At 44.7% G+C, this 27,493-nt stretch overlaps 1 protein-coding gene across 1 annotated transcript in view; it reads left to right on the top strand.

The window, feature by feature from the left end:
- LOC132890110 (spermatogenesis-associated protein 13-like) overlaps window positions 1-27,493 on the top strand; it is a 399,897-nt gene that overhangs the window by 43,779 nt on the left and 328,625 nt on the right. Inside the window, exon 2 of the mRNA XM_060926899.1 lies at window positions 24,509-24,630. The gene's annotated coding sequence lies outside the window, so the exon portion shown is untranslated. The remainder of the gene's footprint in view (window positions 1-24,508; window positions 24,631-27,493) is intronic.

Genomic DNA, 27,493 nt, shown 5'->3' with positions numbered 1-27,493 from the left:
CCACACCATGAAGTTATGGGAAAGGGTATTGGAGGCGAGATTGAGAAGAGAGGTAGCAATCTGTGAACAGCAGTACGGGTTTATGCCAAAGAAGAGTACGTCGGATGCAATTTTTGCTTTAAGAATGTTAATGGAGAAGTACAGGGAAGGCCAGAGAAAGCTACATTGTGTTTTTGTAGACCTGGAGAAGGCATACGATAGAGTGCCGAGAGATGAGTTATGGTATTGTATGAGAAAGAGTGGAGTGAATGAGAAGTATATTAGAGTGGTGCAAGACATGTATGAGAACAGTGAAACAGCAGTGAGGTGTGCAGTTGGAACAACTGAATGGTTAAGGTAGAGGTCTGCTCAGGACAGAATTTTCAGTCCCGCTCCCGCATTGTGCAGTCCCGCTCCCGCAGAGAATTATGATTTTCAGTCCCGCTCCCACCCGCGCCTGCCATATTTTGTCCCGCTCCCGCCCGAAAATCCCGCATGATGCAGACGTTCGCGTTATTTCTCACGAAAGTTCTTGTCATTGGCTTGGGGAATTAAACATGCTGAGCTTAGCTGAGCTCTCCACTGACCGATCCTTCACCTAGCGCACGTAGCGAGGGTGCGCGTTGCCAGGCGGCATGCGCAGCTGAGGTTTTACAGAGATACCAACACACCTACCAAAATCTACAGTGGATATTAAGAATATTGTACATTGCACATAGCTTATATGTCACTCCTCACATTTACATTCTAGGAAATACAAGTAGGCCTATAAGAAATTAATATACAAACCTGATTCCAAAAAAGTTGGGACAAAGTAAAAATTGTAAATAAAAACAGAATGCAATGATGTGGAAGTTTCAAAATTCCATATTTTATTCAGAATAGAACATAGATGACATATCAAATGTTTAAACTGAGAAAATGTATCATTTAAAGAGAAAAATTAGGTGATTTTAAATTTCATGACAACAACACATCTCAAAAAAGTTGGGACAAGGCCATGTTTACCACTGTGAGACATCCCCTTTTCTCTTTACAACAGTCTGTAAACGTCTGGGGACTGAGGAGACAAGTTGCTCAAGTTTAGGGATAGGAATGTTAACCCATTCTTGTCTAATGTAGGATTCTAGTTGCTCAACTGTCTTAGGTCTTTTTTGTTGTATCTTCCATTTTATGATGCGCCAAATGTTTTCTATGGGTGAAAGATCTGGAGTGCAGGCTGGCCAGTTCAGTACCCGGACCTTTCTTCTACGCAGCCATGATGCTGTAATTGATGCAGTACGTGGTTTGGCATTGTCATGTTGGAAAATGCAAGGTCTTACCTGAAAGAGATGTCATCTGGATGGGAGCATAAGTTGCTCTAGAACCTGGATATACCTTTCAGCATTGATGGTGTCTTTCCAGATGTGTAAGCTGTCCATGCCGCACGCACTAATGCAACCCCATACCATCAGAGATGCAGGCTTCTGAACTGAGCGCTGATAACAACTTGGGTCGTCCTTCTCCTCTTTAGTCCGAATGACACGGCATCCCTGATTTCCATAAAGAAGTTCAAATTTTGATTCATCTGACCACAGAACAGTTTTCCACTTTGCCACAGTCCATTTTAAATGAGCCTTGGCCCAGAGAAGACGTCTGCGCTTCTGGATCATGTTTAGATACGGCTTCTTCTTTGAACTATAGAGTTTTAGCTGGCAATGGCAGATGGCATGGTGAATTGTGTTCACAGATAATGTTCTCTGGAAATATTCCTGAGCCCATTTTGTGATTTCCAATACAGAAGCATGCCTGTATGTGATGCAGTGCCGTCTAAGGGCCCGAAGATCACGGGCACCCAGTATGGTTTTCCGGCCTTGACCCTTACGCACAGAGATTCTTCCAGATTCTCTGAATCTTTTGATGATATTATGCACTGTAGATGATGATATGTTCAAACTCTTTGCAATTTTACACTGTCGAACTCCTTTCTGATATTGCTCCACTGTTTGTCGGCACAGAATTGGGGGATTGGTGATCCTCTTCCCATCTTTACTTCTGAGAGCCGCTGCCACTCCAAGATGCTTTTTTATTCCCAGTCATGTTAATGACCTATTGCCAATTGACCTAATGAGTTGCAATTTCGTCCTCCAGCTGTTCCTTTTTTGTACCTTCAACTTTTCCAGCCTCTTATTGCCCCTGTCCCAACTTTTTTGAGATGTGTTGCTGTCATGAACTTTCAAATGATCCAATATTTGGCATGAAATTTCAAAATGTCTCACTTTCGACATTTGATATGTTGTCTATGTTCTATTGTGAATACAATATCAGTTTTTGAGATTTGTAAATTATTGCATTCCGTTTTTATTTGCAATTTGTACTTTGTCCCAACTTTTTTGGAATTGGGGTTGTAATTTAAAGACACAGTGTGATGGTGCCCTGCCCCCTACTTTGAGTGGATTTGAGCATAAATATCTACAGCTCACAACACTATCACAACAAGCAAAGGGCATCTGATTTCACTCTGCGTCGTACACGAGTGAGAACGACTCCCAAATGTCTGATTTCAGGACTCTTGACTTTTTAATGGAATATGTACCTCTTTTTAAAGCAGCACTTACTTCTGAAGCACTGTGAGCTTCACTAGAGGAGCTCTGCTCTTCTGCCATGATCGGAGATCTCAAACACGGAAGAGCGGAAAGGAATCGGAAACGTACGCGAGATTAGACCACATCCGCAAATTTAGGCATCTTAAAATGTTTTTATTAATGCCAAATAAAATATCCCCTCCTAGAACTGCCACCTTATTGTGGTGGAGGGGTTTGTGTGCTTGAATGATCCTAGGAGCTATGTTGTCGGGGGCATTATGCCCCTGTCAGGGTTTCCCAAGGCAGACAGGTCCTAGGTGACAGGCCAGACCAAGAGCAGTTCACCAAAACCCCTAATGGAGCAACAACCAAGGACCGAGACGTCGCCCGGTATGGCGCAGCCGGGGCCCCACCCTGGAGCCAAGCCCGGGGTTGGGGCTCGCATGCGAGCGCTTGGTGGCCAGGCCTTTGCCCATGGGGCCCGGCCGGGCTCAGCCCGAAGAGGTGACGTGGGCCCGACCTCCTGTGGGTTCACCACCCACAGAGGTAGCAGTAGGGGGCTGGTGCAGTGTGGATTGGGTGGCAGTCGAAGGCAGGGGCCTCGACGACCTGATCCCTGGACACAGTGGCTAGCTGTTGGGACATGGAATGTCACTTCGCTGGGGGGGAAAGAGCCTGAGCTTGTGTGGGAGGTTGAGAGGTACCGGCTAGAGATAGTCGGGCTCACCTCCACGCACAGCTTGGGCTCTGGAACCCAGCTCCTCGAGAGGGGCTGGACTCTCCACTTCGCTGGAGTCGCCCATGGTGAGCGGCGGCGGGCTGGTGTGGGCTTGCTTATAGCTCCCCAGCTCAGCCGCCATGTGTTGGAGTTTACCCCAGTGAACGAGAGGGTCACCTCTCTGCGCCTTCGGACTGGGGAGAGGGCTCTTGCTGTTGTTTGTGCCTACGGGCCGAATAGCAGTGTAGAGTATCCGGCCTTCTTGGAGTCCCTGGGAGAGGTACTGAGGGGTGCTCAGACTGGGGACTTCATTGTGCTACTGGGGGACTTCAATGCTCACGTGGGTGACGACAGTGACACCTGGAGGGGCGTGGTTGGGAGGAATGGCCTCCCCGATCTGAACCCGAGTGGTGTTTTGTTATTGGACTGCTGTGCTAGTCATGGTTTGTCCATAACAAACACCATGTTTGAGCATAGGGGTGTCCATAAGTGCACGTGGCACCAGGACACCTTAGGTCGGAGGTCGATGATAGACTTTGTTGTCATTTCATCTGATCTCCGGCCCTATGTCTTGGACACTCGGGTGAAGAAAGGGGCTGAGCTGTCAACTGATCACCACCTGGTGGTGAGTTGGATCCGCTGGCGGAGGAGGAAGCTGGACAGACCTGGCAGGCCCAAACATATGGTGAGGGTCTGCTGGGAACGTCTGGCCAAGCACTCTGTTGGGGAGATCTTTAACTCCCACCTCCGGGAGAGCTTTTCCCAGCTTCCGGGGGAGATGGGGGACATTGAGTCTGAGTGGACCATGTTCTCTACCTCCATTGTGGACGCGGCTGTTCAGAGCTGTGGCCGCAAGGTCTCCGGTGCCTGTCGTGGCGGCAATCCCTGAACCCGGTGGTGGACACCGGAAGTAAGGGATGCCGTCAAGCTGAAGAAGGAGTCCTATCGGGCCATGTTGACCTCCAGGACTCCTGAGGCAGCTGACGGGTATCGGCAGGCCAGGCGTGCTGCAGCTCGGGCAGTTGCGGAGGCAAAAACTCGGAACTGGGAGGAGTTCGGGGAAGGACTATCGGTCGGCCTCGAAGAAATTCTGGCAAACTGTCCGGCGCCTCAGGAGGGGGAAGCAGTACTCTGCCAACACTGTTTACAGTGCTGGGGGGAGCTGTTGACCTCGACTGGGGACATTGTCGGGCGGTGGAAGGAATACTTTGAGGATCTCCTCAATCCCACCGTCATGTCTTCCATTGAGGAGACTGAGGCTGATGACTCAGAGGTGGACTCGTCCATTACCCAAGCTGATGTCACTGAGGTGGTTTGCAAGCTCCTCGGTGGCAAGGCACCGGGGGTGGATGAGATCCGCCCTGAGTATCTCAAGTCTCTGGATGTTGTGGGGCTGTCTTGGTTGACACGCCTCTGCAACATCACGTGGCGGTCGGGGACAGTGCCTATGGAGTGGCAGACTGGGGTGGTGGTCCCTCTTTTTAAGAAAGGGGACCGGAGAGTGTGCTCCAATTATAGGGGAATCACACTTATCAGCCTCCCAGGGAAGATTTACTCCAGGGTACTGGAGAGGAGAATTCGACCAATAGTCGAACCTCGGATCCAGGAGGAACAATGCGGTTTTTGTCCTGGTCGCGGAACACTGGACCAGCTCTATACCCTTCATAGGGTGCTCGAGGGTTCATGGGAGTTTGCCCAACCAGTCCACATGTGTTTTGTGGATCTGGAGAAGGCATTCGACCGTGTCCCCCATGGTATTCTGTGGGGGGTGCTTCGGGAGTATGGGGTTCGGGGCCCTTTGCTAAGGGCTGTCCGGTCCCTGTACGAACGGAGCAAGAGTCTGGTTCGCATTGCTGGCAGTAAGTCAGACCTGTTCCCGGTGCATGTTGGACTCCGGCAGGGCTGCCCTTTGTCACTGGTTCTGTTCATAATTTTTATGGACAGAATTTCTAGGCGCAGCCAGGGGCCGGAAGGAATCCTGTTTGGGAACCACAGGATTTCATCTCTGCTTTTTGCGGATGATGTTGTCCTGTTGGCTTCTTCAAACAAGGACCTCCAGCATGCACTGGGGTGGTTTGCAGTCGAGTGTGAAGCGGCTGGGATGAGAATCAGCACCTCCAAGTCCGAGGCCATGGTTCTCGACCGGAAAAGGGTGGCTTGCCCTCTTCAGGTTGGTGGAGAAGTCCTGCATCAAGTGGAGGAGTTTAAGTATCTCGGGATCTTGTTCACGAGTGAGGGAAGGATGGAGCGTGAGATTGACAGGTGGATTGGTGCAGCCTCTGCAGTGATGTGGTCGCTTTACCGGTCCGTCGTGGTGAAGAAGGAGCTGAGCCAAAAGGCGAAGCTCTCAATTTACCGGTCGATCTACGTTCCGACTCTCACCTATGGTCATGAGCTTTGGGTAATGACCGAAAGAACAAGATCGCGGATACAAGCGGCCGAAATGAGTTTTCTTCGCAGGGTGGCTGGGTGCTCCCTTAGAGATAGGGTGAGAAGCACAGTCACTTGGGAGGAGCTCGGAGTAGAGCCGCTGCTCCTCCACATCGAGAGGAATCAGCTGAGGTGGCTCGGACATCTTTTTCGGATGCCTCCTGGACGCCTCCCTGGGGAGGTGTTCCAGGCATGTCCCCCGGGGAAGACCCAGGACACGCTGGAGGGACTATGTCTCTCGGCTGGCCTGGGAACGTCTCGGTGTTCTTCCCGAGGAGCTGGCCGAGGTGTCTGGGGAAAGGGAAGTTTGGGCTTCCATGCTTAGACTGCTGTCTCCGTGACCCAGTCCCGGATAAAGTGGAAGAAGACGAGACGAGATAAAATATCCAGCACAAATTATATATGAGAGACATAAATTAATAATTTATAAATTTTATTTAAACACGTTTTTAGTTCGCGGGACTGCAGCTTATCACCGCTCCTGCATTGTGCACTCCCCCTCCCTCCCGTGCCCGCAATGAGCTTTCAAAATTTGTCCCGCGCCGCACTGCTTTGCGTCAGGTCCCGCGGGTCCCACGGGACTCCCGCGGGAGTGCAGGGCTCTAGTTCAAGGTGAAGGTGGGACTCCATCAAGGATCTGCTTTGAGTCCTTTCTTGTTTGCCATAGTGATGGATAGCTTGACGGACGAAGTGAGGCAAGAGTCACCATGGAACCTGTTGTTTGTGGATGATATTGTGATATATGGTGAAAGTAGAAAGGAAGTTGAGCTGGGTTTGGAGAGATGGAGGTATGCATTGGAACGAAGAGGAATGAAGGTGAGCAGTAGCAAGACAGAATACATGTGCATCAATGAGAATGGGGATGAGAGTGTAGTGAAAATGCAAGGAGTAGATGTAAAGAAAGTTGGTGACGTGCAGGCAGGGTGGAGCAGTTGGAGAAGGATTTCGAGAGTCATTTGTGATAGGAAAGTCCTAGCAAAAGTGAAAGGTAAGATGTATAAGACCATAGTGAGACCAGCTGTGATGTATGGATTGGAGACTGTACCCTTAACGAAGAGACAGGAGGCAAAGTTGGAGGTGGCGGAGTTGAGGATGTTAAGGTTTGTGATGGGAGTGACAAGGTTGGACAGGATAAGGAACAAGCACATCAGAGGGACAGCACATGTGGAGAGCTTGGGAATTAAGCTAAGAGAGATGAGACTGAGATGGTATGGGCACATCCTGAGAAGAGATGGAGAGCATGTGGGAAGGAGAATGTTGAGGATGGAGCTGCCAGGCACACGAAAACGAGGAAGGCCAAAGAGGAGATACATGGATGTGGTGAGAGAGGACATGAAAGTGGCAGGTGTGGTAGAGAAGGATGCGGAAGACAGGGAGCAATGGAGACGAAAGATCCGCTGTGGCGACCCCAATCGGGAGCAGCCAGGAGAAGAAGAAGAAAAAAGAAGACAACTGCAAGTCTCTCAGGGTATGTCTCTATTAGCTTAGCACATCGAGCCACTGGGATTCTTGCCCATTCTTCAAGGCAAAACTGCTCCAACTCCTTCAAGTTAGATGATTTACGTTGGTGTACAGCAATCTTCAAGTTATGCCACAGATTCTCAATTGGATTGAGGTCTGGGCCTTGATTAGGCCATTCCAAGACATTTTAATGTTTCCCTTTAAACCACTCCAGTGTTGCTTTAGCAGTATGTTGTCCTGCTGGAACGTGAACCTTCTTCCCAGTCTCAAACCTCTGGTTGACCTCAAACAGGTTTTCCTCCAGAATTGCCCTGTATTTAGTGCCATCCATCTTTCCTTCAATCCTGAGCAGCTTTCCTGTCCCTGCAGATGAAAAATATCCCCACAGCATGATGCTGCCACCACCACCATGCTTCACTGTCGGAATGATGTTCTCAGGGTTTGCGCCACACATGGCATTTCCCATGGTGGCCAAAAGGATCAATTATTTTCTCATTTGACCAGAGAATCTTCTTCCATGTGTTTGGGGAGTCTGCCAGATGCTGTTGGGCAAACTCCAAACGTGTTTCCTTAAGCAATGACTTTTTTTCTGGCCATTCTTCCATAAACCTCTACTCTGTGGAGTGTATGGCTTAAAGTGGTCCTATTGACAGATGCTCCCATCTCCACTGTGGATCTTTGCAGCTCCTTCAGTGTTATCTTTGGTGTCTTTATTGCATCTCTGATTAGTGCCCTCCTTGCCTGGTCTGTGAGTTTTGGTGGGCAGCCTTCTCTTGTCAGGTTTGTAGTGGTGCCATATTCTTTTCATTTTGCTGAAATGGATTTAATGTTGCTCTGTGGGATATTCAAAGTTTGGAATATTTTTTATAACCTAACTCTGATCTACACTTCTTCACAACTTTGTCTCTGACATGTTTGGAGTGCTCCTTGGTTTCCTTGTTGCTTGCTTCGTAATGTTGCAGAGTCAGGGTCCTTCCATAACAGGTTGATTTTATACAGACATTATGTGACAGATCATGTGACACTTTGCACACAGGTGGAGCTTAATCAACTAATTATGTGACTTATGAAGTGAATTGGTTGGATCAGCTCCTATTTAGGGGTTTCATATGAAAGGGGGTGAATACCTCTGCACACTCCAAATTTCTGTTTTTTTCCCATCTTGTTTATTGTTTGTCACAAAAAAACCCAATTTGCACCTTTAAAGTTGTAGGCATGTTATGTAAATCAAATGGTGCTAACCCCCCCCCAATCCATTTTAAAGGGATAGTTCGGGATTTTTGACATGAATCTGTATGGCATCCCCATCAATAGTGTCGTGCAAACACACTGACTTACCCCTGACAGCATCCTGTGAGTCCAGTTCTTGTCCAGTTTTGGTCCAGACGAAAGTAGTCCGGCAAGTTTGTTGGGGTCACGAAAGTAAAACGTTTTTCCTCTCAAAGCAGTATGTGTTCAAAAGAGTGATATATTTGCATCACAAAACCGTTGCCAAATAAAAAGTCAGACCTCGAAATCGCTTGGCACTATTTTCTCTCCCTTCTTATCACTGCGCGCTGCCGGCTTCATCCAGCTGCGGCTCCAGCTTCAAGGATAAGCTGGAGCCGCATAAGTAGGAGTCCCAGCGGGTGGTTTGTATTCGATTCGTTTATATCCCGACCTTGTCAGCTGTCAGATTTATGTTCATGGACCCGGTAAGCTGGTAAATAATATTTATTTATTTTTTTCTTTACCAAATTCTAACAGAAAACGAGAGCGCCCGAAAGGGAAAACCGAGCTGAGCTGCCTCACGGCTGTAATGCAAATTGCTTTCCTCCTCAGTATACAAGTGCGCTTACATGGCAGGGAAAAAGAAACTACCACTGCTGCCTATGTAGTGCCCTATTTATACAAATAGGAGTCATTCAGGATTCAGCCATGTTTTTGCTCCGTGTCATGGCTGAATCCTAAATGACTCCTATTTGTATAAATAGGGCACTACATTGGCAGCAGTGGTAGTTTCTTTTTCCCTGCCATGTAAGCGCACTTGTATACTGAGGAGGAAAGCAATTTGCATTACAGCCGTGAGGCAGCTCGGCTCGGTTTTCCCTTTCGGGCGCTCTCGTTTTCTGTTAGAATTTGGTAAAGAAAAAAATAAATAAATATTATTTACCAGCTTACCGGGTCCATGAACATAAATCTGACAGCTGACAAGGTCGGGATATAAACGAATCGAATACAAACCACCCGCCGGGACTCCTACTTATGCGGCTCCAGCTTATCCTTGAAGCTGGAGCCGCAGCTGGATGAAGCCGGCAGCGCGCAGTGATAAGAAGGGAGAGAAAATAGTGCCAAGCGATTTCGAGGTCTGACTTTTTATTTGGCAATGGTTTTGTGATGCAAATATATCACTCTTTTGAACACATACTGTTTTGAGAGGAAAAACGTTTTACTTTCGTGACCCCAACAAACTTGCCGGACTACTTTCGTCTGGACCAAAACTGGACAAGAACTGGACTCACAGGATGCTGTCAGGGGTAAGTCAGTGTGTTTGCACGACACTATTGATGGGGATGCCATACAGATTCATGTAAAAAATCCCGAACTATCCCTTTAATTCCAGCTTGTAATGCGACAAAACAGGACAAGCACCAAGGAGGATCAATACTTTTGCAAGACACTATGTTTGCACCTCAAGTGGGATAAATTTGGATGTGTGTTTATGCCTGTAACATTTGAACCGTATGTTTGATTTTCAAAAACTTGGTCCTGTTGAATTCCTTCTCTCAAGCTGTGTCCACTTTACTGAGTGAATATCCACCATATTGAGTTTTCTGCTAAATTGGATTTTGCTAAAAAGGTTAAAAAAATGTCACAGGTCATACATTTTGCCCAATTTCTACCAAGTTTGATGATCATCAGTCCAAGCCTCACAAAAGTTACCACTGGGAATTTTTGAGTTTCGAAACCATTTGTCCAGCGCATTCAATCAAAATCATCATTGAAGCCGCCAAATAGGAAGTGAAGTCACATGCCATCAACTGTTTGATGTATCAACACCAAACTTGGTACACAGACTCAGTACCTGTTCCTGAGGACTGGTGAACAAATTGATTCATTTGACCACTGGGTAGTTGCTGGAATAAGTAAAAACTGGTTTTGACCAATAACTGTTGATTTGGGGGCGGCAGGGTGGTGTAGTGGTTAGCGCTGTCGCTTCACAGCAAGAAGGTCCGGGTTCGAGCCCTGTGGCCGACGAGGGCCTTTCTGTGCGGAGTTTGCATGTTCTCCCCGTGTCCGCGTGGGTTTCCTCCGGGTGCTCCGGTTTCCCCCACAGTCCAAAGACATGCAGGTTAGATTAACTGGTGACTCTAAATTGACCATAGGTGTGAATGTGAGTGTGAATGGTTGTCTGTGTCTATGTGTCAGCCCTGTGATGACCTGGCGACTTGTCCAAGGTGTACCCCGCCTTTCGCCCGTAGTCAGCTGGGATAGGCTCCAGCTTGCCTGCGACCCTGTGGAACAGGATAAAGCGGCTAGAGATAATGAGATGAGATGAGAACTGTTGATTTGGTGCACTATGTAGGATTTAGTGGCATCTAGAGGTGAGGTTGCAGATTGTAACCAACTGAATATCCTGCTCTCATTCCTCCCTTTCTAAGCATGTATTAGAACCACAGGTGGCTTCTCCAGTGAGGAGAGGGAGGAAGATCCTCCTTAAAAATTCTAAGAATAAAAAGTTGAAATTGTCTTGACCAATTTAATGAATTGCTGTCCTTGAATATTACTATTTTACTGCCAAATACGACATGTACATTATATTCGTTTCTCTGGGTGAAATTACATTAGCACCCCCTATCGCTCGCTATTAGAAATTACTGCACGGAGGATCTTCCTCCCTTCGGCTCCCATTCACTCCGATTCAAACAGTCTCCGGCACTGGCGGCTCGTGGTTAACATAGACTTCAATGAGAGAGAGGAGGAAAATCCTCCTCTAAGAGGGTGGGACTAGCTAAGAGATCTGACAAGTGCTACAAAATATCAACCAATAGGCTGCAGCCCTAGTTGCGCAATGAACCAATAAGTAGAGGCCTTAGCTGCCTGGGGGGAGGGGTTATCTAATCAAACTTAACTTCTAGATCCGGTGACTCGGGCACTTCGGCAGTCAGAGTGAGAACGGCGAGGTGGAAGTGGATTGACTATGTTATAGATATTCTACGAATAAAGTAATGGAAACAGAGGACGTGGTGAATGTTTTGCTTGCAAAACCCTTCCATGGGCTGAGCTACAAACATGGCCGCCAGGTTTGCTTCGTTAAATACGGAAGATTTTGAGAGAATTTTGAAAGAGAAAGATGTGTTGAACACCTGAAAGTAATGTGTACAGCAGCTATAAAAAGTGTACACACCCCGTTAAAATGATAGGTTTTTCAACTATTATCAACTCAACCCGTGCGTGTAACTATAGCCGGTCCAGCAGGTGCGGTCGCATTGGGGCCCGTGACCTTCAACCAAGCATTCCTTCCTCCCTCACTTTTACAAAAGCCAGCCGCTACTGATTAGAACCTATGGTAGCCAGCAGGTGCTACAGTGTCTGTCTGCATGGCTGTGGCAGTGCATTCACAGACACTTTTTTGGTTTTTCTTGGTGACTGTTAGGGTAATCAATATTTCAATCATTTTCGGTGGGGTTTCTGATAAATTTGTGATATCAAACAATGCTGGTGTCAAAAACACTTACGATTTTCTTCCAAATACTTAAAGCTTGGTATGTGGTTGGCAGTCTCTGTGTTTAGCTGGGCTTTATGTGTACACTTAGACTACATGTGCTGGGATAAAATTTTACTTCAAACAAGCTTAACTGTGAGAATCATATTAATTTATAGGAACTTCCTTAAGAATTACACAAGAAAGAATACACCTTCACTGACAGTTCCCTCCTCCACAATGATTTGTTGTTACAGCTGATTATACACTAATGAAAATATAATTATGAATACTATATTTAATTTCTGTTAAGAGATCCCCCTAAATCCTCCATCGTGCACCATTAAAAAAGTAATTCTTATGTGTGGTTGTAGCATGGGAGATCCCAAGACAGGGACAAAAAGTATTTGTCCATTAGAGTTAATTGAAAATGGACAGGAAACAGGAAGTGAGGTCATAACTCAGCAACACTTTGGCATATCAAAGCCAGACTTGGTATATGGCCTCAGGACCCCATTCTGAGGAAGCCCTTTTTTTTTTTTTTTGCTTCATTTGACCACTGTGGACTTAGCCATGCTTTGTTGCTTATTGCAAAAATTGTGGCTGTGTTGGCCTTTAGAAAAATGATTATTGTATCTGCTGATGCTGTGGGAGGTCTCAAGGCTAAAACTTGGCAAATTGTCAGGTTTAAAATTTTTTCACCAACCACAAATTTTGTCCAGTTTTCACCAAATTTGCTCCAGGTGATCAGAACAAGCTTCACAAATGTTATTATATGGATTTTTGATTTTTGAAACCATTTGTCCCTCACAGCCAATTGAAATCAGCAGTGAAGCAGCCAAACAGGAAATGAGCTCATATCTTGTCCAATCTTTGGTCAGTTGAAATGAAACTCGCTGTGTGTGCATCCTTGCAAAATGACATGACGTTTGCTGGGATGCTTGGCCCCCTCATCACTGCTTGCAGCTATATTTGTAATTCAGTATACTAGAAAGAGCAGGTGAATTTGCAGTGCAATCTCATCACAACAAGAAAAGGTGAGGTGAATGTAACAATAATATTGCTTATAGCAACTGTAAAATAACGAATAGCTACTAAATTATTATACATATAATACAAGGCACTTTTTTGATGGAATAAGAACATGTAGTCTATTCCCTTCTACTGGATTACATTCATTTGGTTTGATAGCATGCAATATTGTTAGCGTATTGCTTATCCTACGTGTATTACGTCACTCTACCCAATGGAGAATGAGCACTGAATATGATTTATGATATTGCATGGTTGTCAAGACAGCATGAAGTCACACATCAGAGATGTAAAACTTCCGTACTAGCGACAACTGTGACAATTTGTAAACAAACATGACTGCCAGGTTTGCTTTGTTAAATATGGAAGATTTTGAGAGAATTTTGAAAGAGAAAGACTCACTGAACACCCAAAAGGAATGTGTATGTATAATAATAATAATAATAATAATAATAATAATAATAGCTTTCGTTCATGGTATATCAGATATATTCCATTCAGCTCACATGATATTGAACTTGTCTTCGACTCTTTCAATATCATGCTAGCTGAATGGAATATATATGATATGCCACTTAATGCCAGCCAACCAGCCAATTTTATTTAAGTAAAATTGTGAGGGTAGGAGAAAGAGGGAGAGAGTACAGATCTGTATGCAGGATGTTGGTGGAGGGTGCACTCGGGAGTAGCCTGAGAGGCTGTCATTCAGAGGAGTTCCAGAGGAGAACCGCTTCCTCAGACAGGAGTGAGCAAATTGACTGTGTTGGAATCTGGAATGCAAGAGAGAGAACAGATCAGATACATCATTTTACATCATACTCACTCACCTGAGGCAGCAGCATCCTTGTATATGTTGTGGTGGTCTTGTTGAGGGTGAGTGGATGTGACCCTCCAGTCATGTAGAGTTATGCTGTCCCGCCCCTTGGCCATGTGTGTGCTGGTGTTTAAAACAGTGGTGCTGGGGTGGAGCTGTCCTTTCAGCACCAGGGCAGGGAAGAGGCAGCAGTGCTCTCCCTTCAGTATCACTGTGGCAGCCAGGTGAGTAGCGCTTGCCTGCTTGTGCATATAGGGCATAGGCCTGCCGATGTCACAGTATCCCCCAGCTCCAAGCTGCCTGCCCAGGAATCTCAGGCCCAGAAAGGCCATCCGCATTGCTGTGGTGGACCCCTGCTTGATGTTGTATCTGGAATGAGAAGGGGATTCACCTTGTTCCTCTCCATTGAATTCCTGTGACAGAACTGTGCCCAGGCCTGTTTCAGGGTCATTGATGTGGACCAGGAAGGGGCAATGAAAGTCAGGGTTTCAAAGCACAGGGGAGCTGGTGAGGACAGCTTTGAAGATCTGGAAAGCCTGTTCAGTTTCTGGTGTCCAGTGAACTTTTTTGGTTCTCCTTTCCATGTTGCAGGCACCCAGTGCATCCCAAAGGTACTAAAGGCAGTCTTTGGCTTAGCAGCAGGTTAGAGGGCGACTTGCTAGTAACCTTTTGTGAGGTACAACATGAAGATGAACTTGATGAAGATGGATCTTGGTTCTTCCCGTTGATCTGCAACATCAGTTGATCTGCAGTCTCCAGCAGTGCTTCAGCCAGTCGTCTGCTTTTTCCTCCCTCCTGATTTTTCCCCCTCTGGCTACCTGGTTACACACAACAGAGAGAGGAGGGTGGGAGAGCCGGACTCACCTTCAGCTCTGGCATCAGTATCTGCTTCCTGTTCAGGCAGCAGGGCCATATATGGGAGGCTGGAGCTCATCAGGGTCATCTTTGCCATGCAGTCTGCTGCCTCCTTCTGGTCGTGGCGAGCCACTCTGAGAAGCCAGGCCAGTCTCTCTTTACTAACAGAGGCACATGCAGATCAAGGATACACCTATTGTTAGTAGCCACTCACCTCGTCAATCTCCTACCTGGAGCTTGGCCATTGGAACCTCCCTCACATCCCCACATACGCAGGTGACAGCCAGGCTTCCACAGGGTTGAACAATTTTGGGGGGGACCAAAGGGCAAGCCAGAGTGATGGTGCTCCCCGAGTCTACCAGTGCTGGGACCAGGAGTCCATTTAGCTGGAGAGTAATGGGGGGTGTCTTGGACTGGGCAGTGGCATGCATTGCACACCCAGCCAGCCAGGGCTTGTTGACTCGGGGACACACAGGCTGCTCGGGTTCAGTGGGCATCAGCTCGTCCGGAGGTGAAGGCCATCATCAACTTTCAGCTTGTGCCCCTTTCTGGCCCTTGGGAGCTGGGTTGGGATGGCCCCAGGCCTCTTGTTGAAAGCTGTGTGCTGCACTTCTTTCCTGTCTCCCCATTTTAGGGGTGGATAAGGCACACTCTAGGGCAGAGATCATGTCTTGTGTTGTTGGTGTCACCTTCATCCCCATAGCTTTTTGCAGGGTTCCCACGTGTCCTGGAAAACCTGAAAATTTAGAGCATCATTTTCCAGTCATGGAAATGATCTGGAAATTGATAGAAATGGCCAAATGTCCTGGAAATACATTTTCTTGTCCTGGAATTTTATTTCTGTGTTTTCGCTTTTTAATTTTTCTGTTTGAAACAGCTCGCTGGTCGTAGTCTAGATATGAGGACAGCTGAGCTCCATCGTAGCTCAATCTGCTGCACTATGTCTCCACCTGTTGCCTATACTGAGACGTGTATAAGCAATTTACATTTGAGTTTTGACCCTCTGAGGTTGCTCTAGCTTGTCATGACAGGAGAACAAGGGAATATCAGTTGAATTTTTTTCCTGTGTGTATGACTGTAAGTACCACTGCATATGGGTCAACTGACTGTTTTACTTCATAATACCGTTTGATGTGGGCCCAGGTTGCATGTCAAGTAAATTGGCAATGCTAATTTCCGTTAGCCTGTTAATGGCAATTCCCATTATGCGTTAGCATAGTGCTAATTGTCTAATGACAGTAATTGATCTCAAATAATTTTGTAGCCTACGTGGTCCCAGTGTTAAGCAAATAAATTCAATGAACCAAATCTAAAACAGCATGAACATAACAGCCTGATAGAATGTAGAGGCTGTTAGTCTCATTATTTTTTTCATTTTAAAACAAATGGGGTTTACTTGTAGCCTACATCTAGATGCCTGTGCGTGTTTTTTGTGTAGGTTAGCCTACAGAAAATCAGTATTTCTATTTAGCCTATGTTTTTGTATATCACTGTATGGAATTTAATTGGCAATGTTGCAAAAAAAATATTAGCCTATAATGGTTAATTTAGAGAATTTATTTCTAATTACAGAAGTGAGGGAGAGCAGAATCATGTCAAGGAGGTGTAAGTTTAAGGAGGAATGGAAGATAAATCCTGAGTTCAGGGACTGGATAGGACATACAGATGATGCACAGCGGGCATACTGCAAGATATGCAAGAAAGCATTTGATGTAGGGAACATGGGCATTTCTGCTGTTAAAAGCCATGCCAAAGGACAGGGACACAAGAGGGTAATGTTAAGTCGAGGCAGTGGACCACGCATGACTGATTTCATCAATCAACCTCCCACCCCTCAAAATTCTGAAGCTAGCACACAGGCAACAGAATCAGAGAGTCAAGGAAGCAGCGAGGTCCAGCCATCAACCTCTGTAACTCCACCTCAAGCTACACCCACAATTGGAGCTCATTTCTCAAGTGAAGCTGTTTTAGAAGCAGAGATCCGCTGGGTTATTAAATTGGCCCTTTCCAAATATTCTTTCAACTCCTGTTCAGATCTGGGTTCATTGTTTCATCTGATGTTCCCAGATAGTGAAATTGCCAAAAAATTCACGTGTGGTGCAACAAAAGCAGCGTATCTGATATGTTTTGGCCTTGCACCATATTTCAGAGACAAGCTAGTTAAAGACATCAGACAGTCCAACAGCTATACTATTTCATTTGATGAATGCCTCAACAAAATTACACAGACTGAGCAGATGGATGTGCTTGTGCGGTATTGGAGTGATAATGAAGAAAAGGTAGTTGTACATTATCTGGACTCCCAGTTTCTGGGCCACACACAATCAGAGAAGCTTTTTGAGAGCATTAAAGCTTCCCTGTCTCCACTTGATCCAAACAAGCTCCTGCAAATCTCAATGGATGGACCAAGTGTCAACAAAAAATTTTTGAGATTATTTGAAGAAGACCAGACTAAGGAGGCCCCAGGTATTAGAGGCTTGATAAACCTAGGAACCTGTGGTCTTCATACAGTTCATGGAAGCTTCCAACAAGGTGAGAAGGAAAGTGGATGGAAGATAGGTGACAAACTAAGAGCCCTTTGGCAGCTTTTTCATGACACACCAGCCAGACGGGATGACTTTATTGAAATTACCAAAACATCAACATTCCCTCTAAAATTCTCTGCTCACAGGTGGGTGGAGGACTTGCCAGTGGCAGAGAGAGCACTCAAGATTTGGCCTCATGTTGAAAAATGTATCGACAATTACAAGAAACTCCCAAAGAGTAAAGTGCCAACGTCAATATCATGCACTGTGGTCAGAGAGGCTGTTGGTGACCCTCTTTTTGAGGCAAAGCTACAGTTTTTTGCCTATGTGGCAAGGCAGCTGAAACCCTTTCTTGAGGCTTTCCAGACCGATGCCCCCATGACTCCATTTTTAGCAAAAGACCTTCAGGCCCTCCTGAAGAGTTTGATTTCATGCTTTATGAAGAGGGAGGTGCTGGAAAACATCAAAACACCTGTCCAGATGCTAAAACCTGATGTACAGGGCAAAGCACTCCATTTGCCACTGAAAGAGGTGGCTCTGGGATTTGCCACCAAACAAGCTCTTGAAAAAGCCTCAGAGAAGCTGCTTGAAAAACCGCTGCCGGGTCAACAGTTCCAGAGAGAATGTGTAGCCTTCCTGTCTGCAACAGCAAAGAAACTGCTGGCCAAATGCCCTTTGAATTATGCAGCAGTAAGACACATGGCATGCCTGGATCCAGTAACTATGATCAGTGACCAAAGGAGTGCCATCTCCATGTTTGAGAAGCTCTTACAGCTGCTTCTTAATGCCAACTGGCACACAGCAGAGGACTGTGACCAAATTCTCAGTGAGTACAAAATGTTCCTCACTGAAATAGTGCAGCACCATAAGGAGGAATTTCAAGGGTACAGAAGTAGTTCCTGTCGGCTGGACACATTCATGGGAAGATGTGCTGGTGGCAAAGCAGAGTACGCAATTCTCTGGAAATCAATGAAAGCCCTGTTCACATTGTCACATGGGCAAGCAGCGGTTGAGAGAGGGTACTCTGTGAATAAGGACATGCGAGTTGCAAATCTGAAAGAAAGGACTCTGATGTGTCTGCACCTAATCCAAGATTCTTTGACTGATTGCTCATTTGATGGGGTATTGCCAAAGCCCCTCTTGCAGCATTGCAGAAATGCCAGGATGCAATATGTCCAGTACCTTGATGATGAAAAAAAGAAGAAAAAAGAAACTGAAAATGACAAGCAGAGAGAAGAGCTCTGCTCTGAAATCACAAAAGTGGCAGCAAAGAGACAGAAAATAATCGCTAGCATCGAGGCAATGCAAACAGAAGCAGATGCAATGGCAGAGAAGGCTGAGAGAAAACAGGACTTTACACTGCTCACAAAATCTAACGTCTACCGTAAAAGTGTTGCTGAAAAAAAGAAAGAGGTCATTGATCTGGATGCAGTTTTGTCAGACCTCAAGGAACGTCTTCAGAGGTGTAGGTAGAGCAACACCAGTATTGTTCCTGAACCTAGGCATGCACCAGATGCCTTTTTCATAGGTTACACCATAGTGACTTTTAGTTTATTGTTTTCCAGAATACTGGAGTTCAGGCTGTTATACTTTTTTGCCTAGTTTTCTTTCTAGTTTAACAAGTTTTCAACTCAGGGATTGATGGCAAGGCTATCATGATTTAAAATGGTTGTATTTAGCTACTTTTCCCATAAAGATAAGTTCTTTATTATGATCTTTATCACTGAGTTATGCAAATTCTACAGCTGCTGTACAAGGCACTTTATTCCCATTAAAGCTACCTGTCAAAAGTTCATTCTGACTTTCTATTTTGTCATGTGCCAATTATTGCATATATTAGGCTACACAGTGTTATATGTAGGCTATCATACACATGATATAGACAATTAATTTTCTGTCTTTATGCAGTTTTATTTAATTCAAACAATGTACATACATTTCATTGATACAAACAATGACATAAATGTCATATTCAAGTAACTTTTACTTGTAACTTTAGTGCATCTCAATGATGTGTGTCATATGGGAATGAAATTAGATCACTATAGTCTTTCATGGTGTGATCAACAGGTCTATACTGAACATTATGGAATTGCTCAGTATATGCCAGTGTTTGGATAGTTTTCCACAACCGAAGAGGCATTTATTTCTTTAAAAAAGTTTAAAACAGCATGTAACAAAAAGAGGTCAAACAACTGCATTATACAATTTGCATCGATGTTGCCTTTATGTAATTTAGCATATCAGAGACACTACGTCCCTGCATATTAAAAAAGAAATTAAAATGGTGTTAAGCCTGCGACTAAAGTGCATGACCGTATGACCAAATCCTGTCATGAGTTACCTAAAAAAGCTCCTGGAAATGCCCTGAAAATGTCCTGGAAAATGATTCCTTAAAAAGAGTGGGAACCCTGTTTTTGTTCTTACTGGTGGATAGTGAGACATTTCATGAGCTCCATCGATGTCAGCTGGTCAGGTTGGAACCACCACTGCATGATCTGGAGGAATGCATCCATCTGACTCCATGTTTCACTCACTGGATGATAGACCCATAGTTGAAACTCAGTGGCAGCTCTGGTTTGTGATAGCCCACAGAGGGCCACAATCTCGTCCTTGAGGGTAAGGTAGTCAGAAGCATTCTCATCAGTCAATGCATAATGGGCTTGCTGAGTTTCTTCGGTGAGGAGTGGGGCCAAGGCATTGAGCCAGTACCGCTGGGGCCACCCCTCTTGGATAGCCACCCTCTTAAAGATGCTGAGAAACACGTCAATGTCATTGTCGGCTGTGAGTTTGAATAGCAGGCGCTGGGCGTCTTGAGAGGGGTTTGGGGAGGGGGATCTGGAGTGGCACTCGCTATGCATCAAAGGGTCAGAAGCTCCTGCATTGCTGAGTGGAGGCCCATAACTATCTCTTGTTTGAGTTGGGCCTGCTGCAAGCTGCTCTCGAGGAGATACCACACGACTGGTTCCACAGAGGAGGGAGTTGGGTCTGTGTCCATCTTGCCCACAATCTCCACCAGTGTGATGGATCTGGATCTGAGACAGGACACAGACTTGGGAGATCCAGATACGGTGCGGAACACAGTGCTGTTTTATTTACAAAAGTGAGTGATGGAAGAGGAAATTGGGCATGAGTGCAGATCTCTGTGCAGAATGTCTGTGGAGGGTACAGTCCTGCAGCTAGGAGTAGCCTGAGAGGCTGCCACTCAGAGGAATTCTGGAGGAGAGCCGCTTCCTCAGGCAGGAGTGAGCAGGTTGTCTGTGCTGGAATAGACAACAGATCAGCTACAGCATCACTTTCCATCGTATGTACTCGCCTGTGGCAGCAGTATCCTTTTATGTGTTGCTGCAGTCTTATAGAGGGTGAGTGGAAGTGGCCCTTAGTGAGCTCCAGCTGTGTAGAGCTAGGCTATCCTACCCCTCGGCCTTGTGCACCCTGGTGTTTACAAACAGTGATCCTGGGGTGGAGCTGTCCTTTCAGCACCACAGTGGGGAAGAGGCAGCAGTGCTATTCTTTCAGGTCCACTGTGGCAGCTTGGTGAGAAGCACATGTCTGCTTGTACATATTAGGTGTAGACCTGCCGTTGTGTGTGTTATAATATAACTTTCACTTTGCATGGTAGATGCAGCAACGATGTGTGTTTACTGACAGTAGTTTTCCAAAGTGTTCTTGAGTCCATGTAGCAATGTCCTTTCTACAATCATGTCAGTTTTTAATGCAGTGCCACCTGAGGGATTGAAGGTCATGGGTGTTCAGTTTTGGGTTTTGGCCTTGCCCTTTATGTGCAGAGATTTCTCTGAATTCTCTGAATTTTTTGATGATCTAATGGACTGTCTATGGTGAAATTCCTAAATTCCTTGCAATTGTACATTGAAAAACATTATTCTTAAACTGTTGGACTATCTGACCACACAGTTTTTCACAAAGTAATGAACCTCACCTAATTCTTGTTTGTGAATACCTGAGCCTTTCCAATTAACAAATAACCTGTTTACCTGTAGAATTTTCCAAACAGGTTTTTTTTTAAGCATTCCACAACTCTCCCAGTATTTTGGTGCCCATGTTCCAACTTTTTTGGGAATGTGTTACAGGCATCAAATTCAGAATGAGTGAGTGTCTATTTAGAAAAAAACAAATTTTATCAGTTTTAACATTATGCAGTGTTCTTCATGATAATTGGTACCCCTTGTAAAGTTTACAGAAAAAAAGAGTTAGAAAAATAATCCACCTTTTGGTGAAGTAGCTTCATCTCACACTGAAAAAAATGAGAAAAATCCAACCTTTAATTAAAAAATATTCAGAGAAAAAACAAATCCCATGTCAAGAAGTAATTATTTTCAACAAGAACACGTGCCACTATTATTGGCAGTGTGTGTATGTGTGCGCACGTGTGTGTGAGAGAGCATAGAAAATAAAAAATTCTATTTCGTGCACAAGATTTAATTTATATTGGGTTTTCTAATATCAACATATTGTCAAAAGTGTGCATAAAGCACACTTAATATTTGGTTCAGTGCCCCTTAGCAAGTTTTGCCTTGACCAGATGCTTTTACTAGCCATCAACAAGCTTCTGCCAGAATTTTGTTTGGATATTTGACGACTCTTATTGGTAGAATTGGTTGACTTCAATTAAATTTGTGTTTCCTGGCACAGACCTGACTTTTAAACACAGTCCTCATATTTTTGATAGAGTTGAGGTCAGGATTTGTTTTCAGTTTAATCCATTTCACAACTAGCTTTGATGTGTGTTTAGGGTCATTGTCCTTTTGGAACACCCAGATGTGTCCAAGTTTCAACTGTCAAGCTGATGGTTTGAGGTTAGGGTGAAGAACTCTGAGGTTCTTCATTATTCCATCCAGTTTGTACAATGCACCAGCTCCACTGGCAGCAGAACAGCCAAGATCATGATGTTACCACCACCATGCTTAAGCATCGTTCCAGTGTTCCTCTGTACCTCCGGTCATTGTTGCCAGACAACTCAATCTTAGTCTCATCTGACTATAAAACTTTCCTTTAGAAGGCTTAAGAATAATTTTGACCAAGTGTTGATTTCAGAAACCCCAAAATAAATTCAAACTTTTTATTAAAGACATTTTGTACAATCTTTCTGCCACAGAAAAACAACAGTTCAGAGAAATAATTGAAAGCTCAGTATAATACAGGTCAAAGATTATTTATAAATATCTGATTTGGGATTGTAGATGGTGTACAATTTATAGTATAATAATATTCATCCATCCATTATTTATGCCACATACTATGTGTCAAGATTGCAGTAGAAGCTGGAGCCAATCCCAGCTGACTTCGGGCAAGAGACAGGGTACAGCCTGGGGAGGTTACCAGTCAATTGCAGGGCTAACACAAAGATGAACAACCATTCACACTCATATTTACACATAGCAGCAATTTAGAGTAACCAGCTGACCTGATCCGCCTGTCTTTGGAGTATGGGGGAAACTATTGCCACTTTTCCACTACCAACGCGGCTGAGTTGGGCTGGGCTGAGCCGTGCCGTGCTGAGTTGGGCTGAGTTGAGCTGAGTGGGGCTGTTGGGGTTGCATTTCGACTACAACCGCGCTGAACCGTGCTGGCTGGAAGTGGGTGGACACATTGGGTGGAGTTAGCGAAAGTGGGTGGACGTCACGTGATGTCGTTAGGCGGCGCAAACAGTGACATCAGTGACCTTTTAAGCGGTAGTCTCACGACCCGGATAGTAAACAATAAACATGGAGGACATGGAGTCGTTAGTGTTGCTGGTCTTGGTGCTGTGGCTTGTTGTCATCGACAACGCCAACAGATAGTGGCAAGAGCGTATAGATGAGGCGAGGCGCATAAGGCTTCAGAAATTCTCATAATTCGTAATTCTTCTTCTTCCGGGTTTACGGTGTTTACAGATCCCAGCGTGCTCGCGGGGCATGTGTGGGCATGTGAGGACACTCCTCCTCACCAATCAGTGCACAGGGGAGTGTCTCCTCACACCCCTAGCCCCACTCGGCTCGGTTTGGCTCGCTTCAGCCCCACTCCAAAACCGTGCGAGTTTTGGGTGCTGAGTAGGGCTGAAGCGAGCTGAGTCGTGCTGTTCTGAGGTAGTCAAAACGCGAGCCGTGTCGGGCTGAAGTGAGCTGAAAAAGGGTAGTGGAAAAGGGCCATTGGGGGACCCAGAGAAAACCCACACGGGCACAGGGAGAACATGCGAACTCTGCACAGAAAAGCTCCAGTCAGCTGTAAGGTTTGAACCCAGAACCTTTTTGCTGTGAAGCAACTGTGCTAACCACTGCAACATCATGCCCCCCAGTATAATAATATAAACATGGAAATAATTGATTCATCACCAAACAGTAAAATTTGTAGTACGTCTTCAAGTGTCCTTTCATCTTGATGTACTTGATTTACTTCCCAAGCATACTGTATTCAGCTCACTTCTTTAGCCAAATGTCCTGCTGTCCACGCAATGCACATCATGTTTTCACTACTGACAGGCTCATAGTCCTTACTATCCCAACTTTTTCTGAAATGTGTTGCAAGGATCAAAATTGAAAATGTCTCATTCTCATCTCATTATCTCTAGCCGCTTTATCCTGTAAAACATCAAATGATGTGCTGTTCTATTGTTCTGAGTGCAATGCAGGTCAAAGATTATTTACAAATCACTGTTTTCTGCATTAATTTCACTTTCAGTATACCGTCCCAACTTTTTTCGAATTTGGGGGTTGTATAATGACGGAGGCAGCAAGCTGTGATGCACTATGTGTTCTGACACCTTTCTATCATAGCCAGCATTCCCTTTTTCAGCAGTTTGTGCTACAGTTGCCCTTCTGTGGGATTTTTCCTGCTTCCAACACATCAACTTCGAGAACTGACTTTTCAGTTGCTGTCTAATATGTCCCACCCCTGGACAGGTGCCTTTTAAACTAGATTAATTTCACCTGTCAGTGGTTTTAACATGTCAAAACATTAAGTTAAGGCTCATAAAAATTGCAAAGTAAATAAAGTACATATAATTTGAAACTAAGTAAATATTTTTTTGTACACCACCTTTTATTCAATAATGCCTGCCTCTAATGCCACTGGGATTTATTTAAGGGATGGTCTCTCTGGGTGCTCTTTCAGGTGGAACTTTCTTCTGACATGCACAGAAAATCCAGAAACATTATTCAATTATAGAATTTAAAATTCCTGTCTTACAGTCATATGCACTCATTCAAGTCTGAAATTAAAATTTCCTCTTGCCCAGTCAGATAGTAATTGACAAAATTCCAAAGATTACATTTCCTCTTCCTTGTGGAAATCAAGGCAGCTCATATCCTCGCAGCAAATTGTAACGATATAATCGCACTGTTGAAAAAAATGGTGGCAATACAGAAAACAGTTAAAAGTTTCTTTCTTTCTTTCTTTCTTTCTTTCTTTCTTTCTTTCTTTCTTTCTTTCTTTCTTTCTTTCTTAAAGCAGGTGATTCTGATCAGCCAAATAGAGACAGTGAGGAAGAATGTGAGGTCTTGGAAACATATGATCCTGGTCCAGCTGTAAAGAAGCAGAAATGTCATACATTTGAAAATGTGTGTTGCAAGGTAACATTTGGGAGCATATTAAAATACATTTCACTCTTGTTAAAACAAACAAAATGTTATTAGCGGTAGTATTCTTCATAAGCAGAAAGTTTTCTTAAAAATTCCTAGCAGAAAATCTGTGTGTGTGTGTGTGTGTGTGTGTGTGTGTGTGTGTGTATAAAACAAGTGAGGGTTTCGTGATTGGATATCAAAGGAGCATGCACCAAAGGCTCAAACTCTACAAGCAAGGATGGGTCATGGCTTACCCCTCATGCCGATATATATATATATATATATATATATATATATATATATACACTGCTCACAAAAATTAAAGGAACACTTTTTTTATTGGGCCTGGCATGAAATCAGTTAAACCTGTCTGATAATTTTCTGGTTGGTTAAGCAGCTGAGGGCATCGTTAATCACTTTCAGCTGTATTGGTGTTCATGGAATTAACAACAGGTGCACCACAGTGGCAACAATCAGAAAACCCTCAAAACAGGACTGGTTTTACATGTGGAGGTCATTTCAAGTTTCTCCCTCTTGATCTTTTTTGGCTGATTTTTCACTCGTGCTGGTTTTGGCTTGAGTAATTATCTCTACTGGCAGTATGAGGCGATTCCTTAACCCTACAGAAGTTGCACAGGTTGTCCAACTTCTCCAGGATGGCACATCCACACGTGCTGCAGCAAGAAGGTTTAATGTGTCTCCCAGCACAATCTCCAGAACATGGAGGAGATTTCAGGAGACTGGTGGTTATTCTCGGAGAGCTGGACAGGGCCGTAGAAGGTCCTCAAGCCATCAGCAAGACCGATACCTGCTCCTTTGTGCAAGGCGGAACAGGCTGAGCACTGCTCGAGCCCTACAGAATGACCTCCAGAGGGCCACTGGTGTGAATGTCTCTACCCAAACAATCAGGAACAGACTTCATGAAGGTGGCCTGAGGGCCCGACGTCCTGTAGTGGGCCCTGTGCTCACTGCCCAGCACCGTGGAGCTCGACTGGCATTTGCTGAAGAACACCAGAATTGGCAAGTCCGCCACTGGCGCCCTGTACTTTTCACAGACGAGAGCAGGTTCACCCTGGGCACCTGTGATAGACGTGAAAGAGTCTGGAGAAGACAAGGAGAACGTTATGCTGCCTGCAACGTCGTTCAACATGACAGGTTTGGTGGTGGGTCAGTGATAGTCTGGGGGGGCATATCCATGGAGGGACGCACAGACCTCTACTGCCTAGGAAATGGTTCTCTGACTGCCATAAGGTATCGAGATGAAATCCTTCAACCCATTGTCAGACCCTATGCTGGTGCAGTAGGTCCTGGTTTCCTCCTAATGCACGACAATGCACGGCCTCATGTGGCAAGAGTATGCAGGCAGTACCTGGAGGATGAAGGAATTGAAACAATTGAATGGCCTTCACGATCCCCTGACTTAAACCCAATAGAACATGTGTGGGACATTATGTTTCGGTCCATTAGGCGCCGCCAAGTTGCTCCTCAGACTGTAGAACAGCTCAGGGATGCCCTCACACAGATCTGGGAGGAAATGCCACAAGACACCATCCGTCGTCTCATTAGGAGCATGCCGCGACGTTGTCAAGCATGCATACAAGCTCGTGGGGGCCACACAAGATACTGAAAAGCATTTTGAGTTGCAGAAATTAAGTTTTTGAAAAAATGGACTAGCCTGCCACATCTTCATTTCACTCTGATTTTAGGGTGTCTACACAATTGAGCCCTCTGTAGGCTGAAAACTTTTATTTCCATTAAAAGACTTTGCATCCTTTTGTTCCTAAGACATTGCCCTGTCGATATTTGTATAGATATCCAACTTCATATTGAGATCTGATGTATCTAATGTGTTTCTTTAAAGTGCTCCTTTAATTTTTGTGAGCAGTGTATATATATAAACCTCAGAGTTTCAGAAAAGTTGGAACATTTTCCATTTTACAAAATTCAATAAAAACAAAAGTCTCTGATTTGTTAATTCATGTAAAACTTTATTGAACTGACAAAAATACAAAAAAAAGATTTTCAATAGATTTAATAAAATATTTTTAATGGATTAAATATAAATGAAGTTAGAATTTGATGTCTGCAACACAATCAGAAACAACTTGGGACAGAAACAAAATAAGTTTATTTTGAAAGATTCCACAATAAGCATATTAATTGGTAACAGGTAAGGGTATCTTGATTGGGTATCAAAGGAGCATGCACCAAAGGCTCAAACTTTGCAAGCAAGGATGGGTCATGGCTTCCCTCTTTGTGCCAAAATTCATGAGAGAATTGTTAATCAAATCAAAAAGAATATTTCTCAATGTAAGCTCGCAGAGAATTTAGGTCTTTCAAAATCTACAGTACATAATATTGTGAAAAGAATCAGGGAATTTGGAGACATCTCAGTGCATAATGAGCAAGGTCGGAAACTCACACATGACCTTTGAACCCTCACGTGGCATTGCCTGAGAAACCATCATGCTGATGTGACAAATATAACCACATGGGCTCAGGAGTACTTTGGAAAAAGGTTCTCACTTAACACAGTCCAATGCTGCATCTAGAAATGTAACCTGAAATTGTATTATGCAAGGTGGAAGCCATTCATCAATTCTCTGCAGAAATGCCGCTGATTTTTCTGGGCCCAAGCTCATCTCAGATGGACCAAAAGACAATGGAAACATGTGCTGTGGTCAGATGAGTCTACATTTAAAGGTCATAGGCAACAGTCGGAGGTGAAACGTAGAATATCAACTTTATTGTTTAGAAGAATGACCCAAAAAGCGAATTCAGTTATCCTAGTGTCTAATTTGCACCCTAAAATTGAATAAAACGGTTAAAATATACTGTTTTGCCCAATTTCCGAAGGCTTGTTTACATCTCA

This window comes from Neoarius graeffei, chromosome 8 (genome assembly GCF_027579695.1).
Source record: "Neoarius graeffei isolate fNeoGra1 chromosome 8, fNeoGra1.pri, whole genome shotgun sequence".
Classification (NCBI taxonomy): domain Eukaryota; kingdom Metazoa; phylum Chordata; class Actinopteri; order Siluriformes; family Ariidae; genus Neoarius; species Neoarius graeffei.
This window is presented reverse-complemented; position numbering and strand designations above follow the sequence as displayed.